The following is a 6,449-nucleotide window of genomic DNA, read 5'->3' on the forward strand; positions in this document are numbered from 1 at the left end:
TGTAATGTTAACTGTATATCGAAAGCATTTGCCCCATACTGTGATAATGAGGAACATATTTGCATTATCTTCATCTTTTGTATTTGCTTTAAGTTAAAACAATAAATTTTGTCCATAATTACACCAGCCTTCTTTGTTATGCCTGAATTCCTTCATTTTCCCAAAATACATCATCAGTAAGTTTTCAATTATGGACTATGCTGACCTATGAGGAGTGGCTGATGGAGTTGAATTTGGATAAATGTGAGCTACTGCATTTTGGAAAAGCAAACTAGAGCAAGACTTATACACTTCATGGTAAGGTCCTAGAGAGTGTTCCTGAACAAAGAGAGTGCAGGTTCATAGCTCCTTGAAAATGGAGCCACAGGTAGATAGGATAGTGAAGAAGGTGTTTGACATGCTTTCTTTTATTGGTCAGAGCATTGAGGTCATGTTGCGGCTGTACAGGACATTGGTTTGGCCACTTTTGAATATGGCATGCAATTCTGGTCTCCTTCCTATCAGAAAGATGTTGTGAAACTTGTAAATCTTTTCTGAATCCTTTCAAGGATGTTGCCAGGGTTGGAGGATTTGAGCTACAAGGAGAGGCTGAATAGGCTGGGGCTGTTTTCCCTGGAGCGTCAGAGGCTGAGGGGAAACCTTATAGAGATTTATAAAATTATGAGGGGCATGGATAGGATAAATAGACAAGATCTTTTGCCTGGGATGGGAGAGTCCAGAACTAGAGGGCATAGGTTTAGGGTGACAGGGGAAAGATACAAAAGGGGCCTAAGGGACAACTTTTTCACCCAGAGAGTGGTGTATGTAATGAATGAGCTGCCAGAGGAAGTGGTGGAGGCTGGTACAATTATAGCATTTAAAAGGCATCTGGATGGGTATATGAATAGGAAGGGTCTGGAGGGATATGGGCCGGCTGCTGGCAGGTGGGACTAGATTAGGTGGGGATGGTCGGCATGGACTGGTTGGACCAAAAGGTTTGTTTCCGTGCTGTACATCACTAGGACATGTGCATATCGAGTAATCTTTCAAATCATTCAAACTTTGACATATTCAACTTTAGGCATTCCAACTTTTTAATGTTCTTCAGCCCTGATTGGAGTTGATTGGTTATTTAATTGGTATTTCAATCACCTTCCTAACAGAAACAGGAAGTGGCAGCATCTGTGGAAAGAAAGCAGATTTAATATTTCAGGTCCAGTGGCCTTTCTTCAAAACTCCACAAATGATACCAGACCTGCAGAGTTTCTCCAGCAGTTTCTGACTTTGCTTCAGATTTCCAGCATTGACAGTTCTTTATGTTACCACCTGCCTAACTACTTGCTCCATCAACCGTCTGTTTAAATAAAAACGTTTGAATACATACAAACAATGCTTAAATGTTTTCAAATTTTGCAGAGCCACTCCACTGAAATTTGTTGACATGCAACATAAAGATGCCTGTCAATTTCTCTTTGTGTTAAGGGCAGCACGGTGGCTCAGCGGCTAGCACTGCTGCCTCACAGCACCAGGGACCTGGGTTCGATTCCAGCCTTGAGTGATTACCTGTGCAGAGTATGCACATTCTCCCCATGTCTGTGCGGGTTTCTGCCGGTGTGGCTATGGTTTCCTCCCACAGTCCAAAGATGTGCAGGTTAGGTGGATCGGCCCAGCTAAATTACCCATGGAGTTGAGGGATGTGTAGGTAGGGGGGTCGGTCAATCTATATTGCCTATGGAGTTGGAGGGATGTGTAGGTTAGGTGCATTAGCCATGGGAATAAAGCAGGGTTATAGGGTCTGGGTGGAATTCTCTTTGGAGGGTTGGTGAGGACTTGTTAGGCTGATGGGCCTAGTTCCATGCTGATGGGATTCTCTGGTATTTCTATTCTGAACATTGCTGGCTCTGCTATAAGCTAAATGCAATCTACATACAGCAAGTCAGTTCAAACTGAGCAATACCAAGCCCTTGATGCATCTTTCCCACCCGTAAATCTGCTTGTTTAATCCCCACATTTTGCCTCTATATGACTCACTGCTTTAAGTGGTTTTCAAAATATTTTCATTTGATATTTTCACCTTACATTGACCTACATTCCCAGGATTATGTTTCTGAAAGAGCTGAGAAGATCTTCAAGATCACTTTTGCTGCAGTGGGGGAAAGCATCGAGTCACTCCAGGGCAACGAGAGGCCATTCACCCCATCAGCTCCGCACTGATCCTCCGAACCAGATTCCTCCCAGTGCCCCCATCTCTCATAATCTGGTTCTCCGAGCTGTCCAGTTTATCTGAATGTGAATTGAATCCCTTTCTGTGATGTTCAGAGTCTGTCCGTCTGTAATCCATTTAACTTTGGCAACCAAACTCTTGGGTGTTTGCTCAAAGTGTAAACTTCCTGTTTCACCACGACTATCCATAACCTTACCTGGACCTTTCCATTCTTTCTACACTTCTCATTTGCAATATACCATGTTCCTTGGGTTAAAATGTATATTTGATGACTGTATATAATGCCTTAAGAGAATTTTCATTGAAACGCCACCCTTAATGTCCTTTTCCCTGCATGCAGGACATTCAAGTGCTCAGAAAAAGTGGAGTTGATTATTGTCCTTTCCCAAACTGGGCATTAATCCCCCCATTACTGAAGGGATTTTTGGATTTCTCCCAAAAGGTAATTGGCATGCTAGATTTTATGAAGTATCTCAACTATTACCTTATGATTTCTTTTACACAATCGATAACCAAGGAGACGTAGTCATATTCATTACCAGCGTTCATATTTTCACACATATCCATAAAATTATTTCCAAATTCTATTCTACACCCCCCCCCCAAAAAAAACCTTTCAGTGAGGCATTTAGCCAGTGCCCACACCCAGGTCCCTGTCCAAAATAAAATTGAGAAACTCAGATCAACTCTCTGTGGAGAGAGAAACAATTAATGTTTCAAGTCCAGTGACCGCTTCAGAACTGCAGGAGGTTGAAATATGATGTTTTCATGCTGTTGACAAAGGTGAAGGAGGAGTGGGTGGAATGGGTGGTGTTGTACCCCAAGCGAAGGACAAAGGGGAATGCCAATGGATGTAAAGGAGCAATTAAAACATGGAATAGATGATAACAATAGATGAGAAGCACAGCATATAGGTCAGCTCTTTTGGAAATAAACCCATGCCAACAGGATATAGAGTCATATAGCATAGAAACAGACCCTATAGTCCAACCAGTCCACACCAACCATGTTCCCAGACTAAACTAGTCCCACCTGCCTGCATTTGGCCCATATCCCTTCAAACCTTTCTTAATCATGCATTTATTCAAATGTTTTTTTTAAACATTGTAGCTGAACCTGCATCCACCACTTCCTCTGGCAGTTCATTTCACACATGAAACACCCCCTGTGTAGAAGAAAATTGTCTCTCATGTCCTTTCTGAATCTTTCTCCTCTCACCTTAAAAATATGCCCCCTTGTTTTGAACTCAACCACCTCAGGGAAATGACCTTTGTTATTCACATTATCTGTGCACTTCTTGATTTTATAAATCTCACAAAGGTCACCCCTCAACTGCCTAGGCTCTAGTGAAAAAAATCCCCACCTATTTGCATAACTCCAACCCTGTATTCACTGCAACATCCTGGTAAATCATTCCTGAACCATCTCTAGTTTAATAATATCCTTCCTATAGCCAGGTGACTAGAATTGCATGCCGTACTCCAGAAGGGTTGAGGCCTGAAGGTTGTGAAATGTCTAAATGGAAAACAAGGTGCTGTTTCTCAAACTTATGTGGTGCTTTGCTGGAACACTGCAGCTGGCCAAGGATGGAAACACTTGTCTGAGAGCATAATCGTTCATTTAAATGGCAAATAAATGGAAGGTTGGGGTCAGTCTTATAGATGGAGCAGACGTTTGGTGTGTTTGGTTCTTTCAATGTAGAGGACATGCCTTTAAGAGTAGCAAACACACAACACTGGATTGAAGTCTCATTCAGTCTACAGTTGACTGTCCTTATCTATTTCTTCATTACTTTGTCCCCATTTCTCTTTTCTCCCGACTATAATATTATTTAATATCAATATTATTGTTGACTGACTAAATCTAGTAGCTATGTCTATAAAGTGCCAGATGAAAATGTCTTTCTCCACATCTCATACCTCAAGTCCATTGCTACAACTTTCCCACCTGGTATTGGGTGATTTGGTAGATAGGAAATTCACTTGTGGGTCATGATAGTGTCTCCCTAAACTAAAACAAAGAATGGTGTAAATCTAAATCAAAGACAGAAATTGCTGGACAAGCTGATAATAGCTAGGAAAAGGCAGCGTAGTGGTAGTGTCCCTACCTCTGGAAGGAGAAAGTGAGGACTGCAGATGCTGGAGATCAGAGCTGAAAAATGTATTGCTGGAAAAGCGCAGCAGGTCAGGCAGCATCCAAGGAGCAGGAGAATCGATGTTTCGGGCATAAGCCTCGGACTCAGCACCGCCTTCTTGACCTGCAATCTTCTTCCTGACCTCTCCGGTCCCACCCCCTCTCTGGCCTATCACCCTCACCTTAACCTCCTTCCACTTGTCGTATTCCCAATGCCCCTCCCCCAAGTCCCTCCTCCCTAACTTTTATCCTAGCCTGCTTGGCACTCCCTCCTCATTCCTGAAGAAGGGCTTATGCCCGAAATGTCGATTCTCCTGCTCCTTGGATGCTGCCTGACCTGCTGCGCTTTTCCAGCAACACATTTTTCAGCTCCCTACCTCTGGACCAGAGGCCAAGATTCAAGTCCCACTTGCTCCAGAAATGTATCTGAACAGGTTGAATATATTTTCAAACATCACTTGCCTAAGTAATGATAATGAAAAGTCATTGACCTGAAACATTTCATTGAATTCAGAGCTTACCTGCTGGGGCCGAAAGCAGACTTTCTTCCACAGTCACTGGGACCTGGAGTCAGATCGAGTGGACAGTGAGAGCCTTTTTCCTCAGATAGTGATGGCTAGTACGAGGGATCATAGCTTTAAATTGAGGGGTGATAAACATAGGACAGATGTCAGGGGTAATTTCTTTATTCAGAGGGTAGTAGAGGTGTGGGTCACCCTGCCTGCAATAGGAGGAGACTCGTCAACTTTAAGGACATTTAAATGGTCATTGGATAAACATATGGATGAAAATGGAATAGTGTAGGATAGATGGGCTTCAGATTGGTTTCACAGGGTGGCGCAACATCGAGGGCTGAAGGGCCTGTACTGTGCTGGAATGTTCCATGTTCTCTTGTCTACAATTACTTCAGTAGGAGCCACTTGCTGGAAAAAGGATCCTCACAGCAGGGTAAGTGGGATCTATGGGGATTTGGGGCCAACCAGGTACCCCAAGAAAGGGGAATAGTTGGGGTTAAGGGCAGGCAGTACTGTCGATGTGCCAGGAACCTCCTCCATTGCCCCAGGGTGGCATCTCTGATGTTGGGGACCACTGCAGGAGGTTGAGATGGAGCATCCACTTGGCAGTTTTGGCTGAGGATTGCTGTGAATGTTTCAGTCTTATCTTACACTGATGTATTGGGCTCTTCCATCAGTGAGGATGGGGATATTTGTGGAGCCTCTTCCTCCACTGAGCTGTTTAACTCTTCACCACCATTACCCACCAAATGTGGCAAGACCGCAGAGTTTAGATCTGATCCGCTGGCTGTGGGATTGCTTTGTTATCTATCACTTTGTTGCTTATGTGCAAGGAGTCCTGGTTGGTAGCTTCACAGGTTGACACCTCATTTTTAGGTATGCCTGGTGTTGATCCTGGTTTCCCCTCCTGCACTCTCCATTGACCCAGGGTCGATGGTAATGGTTGAGTGGGGGATATACCAGGCCACGAGGTTACAGATTGTGCTGGAGTTACAATTCTGCTGCTGTTGATGGTTCACAGCGCCTCATGGATCTCGATCAGTTCCAAATCTGACAGTGTCACACAACACAATGGAGGTTATTCTCACTGTGAAGGCAGGACTTTGTCCCCACAAGGATTGTGCGGGTGGTCACTCTTACTGATAGTGTCATGGACAGATGCAGCTATAACCAGCAGATTGGTGAGGGTGAGGACAAGAATATTTCTCCCCCACTGGTTCCTCACCACCTACCCCAAACCCAGTCTAGCAGCTATATTCTTTCAGACCTGACCAGCTTGATCAGTAGTGTTATTGCTAAACACTCTTAGTTGGATATTTGTGGAGCCTTCTCCTCCAATGAGTTGTTTAATTTTGCACCTCCATTCAGGACTGCAGAGCTTTAAGCTGATACATGGGTTGTGGGATCACTTGCTGCCTATGCTGTTTGACGTGCAAGGAGTCCTGGTTGGTGGCTTCACCAGGTTAACACCTCATTTGCAAGTATGGGTGGTGCTGCTCCTGGCTTGCCCTATTGAACTCTCCATTGTGCCAACTTAACAACGTATAGAACGGAACACAGCACTGCCTTCTCACCCCCTCAAAGCCTGCGATCGGAAC

This window comes from Hemiscyllium ocellatum, chromosome 24, assembly GCF_020745735.1.
Source record: "Hemiscyllium ocellatum isolate sHemOce1 chromosome 24, sHemOce1.pat.X.cur, whole genome shotgun sequence".
NCBI classification, from domain to species: domain Eukaryota; kingdom Metazoa; phylum Chordata; class Chondrichthyes; order Orectolobiformes; family Hemiscylliidae; genus Hemiscyllium; species Hemiscyllium ocellatum.